The sequence below is a fragment of the Schistocerca gregaria genome, chromosome 1, assembly GCF_023897955.1.
Source record: "Schistocerca gregaria isolate iqSchGreg1 chromosome 1, iqSchGreg1.2, whole genome shotgun sequence".
In the NCBI taxonomy this organism is placed as follows: domain Eukaryota; kingdom Metazoa; phylum Arthropoda; class Insecta; order Orthoptera; family Acrididae; genus Schistocerca; species Schistocerca gregaria.
In genome coordinates, this window is record NC_064920.1 from 389,988,573 (window position 1) to 389,990,717 (window position 2,145).

Sequence of the window (2,145 nt, forward strand, 5' to 3'; positions counted from 1 at the left end):
TGTCATATATTAAATCACTTGTCCTAGCATCATATGAGGGTTTTTAAAAGTCAACAAGAATTGCCCAATATTATAATTCAGCAACATAGATTTTAATCAGTCAACATAGGAACTCTTAATATAGTAGTGTGTCAAGAAAGTAACATGTCAGGCTGTCCTCAAGCACTCACAGTGGTAGCTTAGAATCAAAGTGATATTGGATTTTCAGTTCTGTCTGCAATAGTTTCAAAATTGATCAACAGTAAATATCTACCGAATATGATAAATAAATTTGTGAAGAACAGGTTATGTACTGTAGTTTGATGCCATAACTCATTAATAATAAATTTTTCGTTTTAGTAGTGCATTGTAGGAAATATTTCAAACTACACTACTGACCATTAAAATTGCTACACAAGAAGAAATGCAGATGATAAACGGGTATTAATTGGACAAATATATTATGCTAGAACTGACATGTTATTACATTTTCACGCAATTTGGGTGCATATATCCTGAGGAATCAGTACGCAGAACAACCACCTCTGGCCGTAATGACGGCCTTGATACGCCTGGGCATTGAGTCAAACAGAGATTGGATGGCGTGTACAGGTACAGCTGCTCATGCAGCTTCAACACGATACCACCGTTCATCACGAGTAGTGACTGGCGTATTGTGACGAGCCTGTTGCTCGGCCACCATTGACCATACGTTTTCAATTGGTGAGAGATCTGGAGAATGTACTGGCCACGGCAGCAGTGGAACATTTTCTGTATCTAGAAAGGCCCATACAGGTCGTGCAACATGCGGTCGTGCATCATCCTGCTGAAAACTAGGGTTTCGCAGGGATCGGATGGAGGGTAGAGCGACGGGCCGTAACACATCTGAAATGTAACGTCCACTGTTCAAAAAGCCGTCAATACGAACAAGAGATGACCGAGACGCGTAACCAATGGCACCCCATACCATAATGCCGGTTGATACGCCAGTATGGCTATGACGAATACACGATTCCAATGTGAATTCACCGCGATGTCTCCAAACACAGATGCGACCATCATGATGCTGAAAACAGAACCTGGATTCATCCGAAAAAAGACGTTTTGCCATTCGTGCACCCAGGTTCGTCACTGAGTACACCATCGCAGGCGCTCCTGTCTGTGATGCAGCGCCAAGGGTAACCGCAGCCATGGTCTCCGAGCTGCTAGTCCATGCTGCTGCAAACGTCGTCGAACTGTTCGTGCAGGGGGTTGTTGCATTGCAAACGTCCCCATCTGTTGCCTCAGGGATTGACACATGGCTGCACGTTCCGTTACAGCCATGGGACTGTTAGTTATACGAGGCCTTTGGGATCCAGCACGGCGTCCGTATTACCCTCCTGAACCCACCGATTTCATATTCTGCTAACAATCATTGGATGTCGACCAACGCGAGCAGCAATGTCGCGATACGAAAAACCGCAATCGCGATAGGCTACAATCCGTCTTTTATCAAAGTCGGAAACGTGATGGTACGCATTTATGCTCCTTACACGAGGCATTACAACAACGTTTCACCAGGCAACGCCGGTCAACTGCTGTTTGTGTATGAGAAATCGGTTGGAATCTTTCCTCATATCAGCACGTTGTAGGTGTTTCCACCGGCACCAATCTTGTATGAATGCTCTGCGAGGCTAATCATTTGCATATCACAGCATGTTCTTTCTGTCGGTTAAATTTCGCATCTATAGCACGTTATCTTCATGATGTAGCAATTTTAATGGCCAGTAGTGTATTTTTTATTACTGTCCCCTCCTGGCAATGGGATGAAAACTCCTAGCTCTACGATCGACACTAAATAAGGTTGTTTTTCTGTGTATTTCAGAACTGTTGGGAGCATCTTCGGGAACTGAGATGGCCGCTTTGGCAGCACCTAAAGATAGGCGGCTTGGTGCTCAAATGACCCACGCGCAGCACCACCACCAGAGTCACCAACATCACCACCAACACCAGCAGCAGCAACAGCAGCAGCACCACCACCGCCAGCAACAGCAGCTGGCACCACCGACGAGCAGGCAGCCCGCCGTAGCCGTTGCTGCCGTCAGCTGCTGCCGAGCCTGTATGCTGCCTGCCGGTGCCGCTGCCGTCACCAGTGCCAGCAGCGCCAGCGTCGGCTCAGGGGCCGCC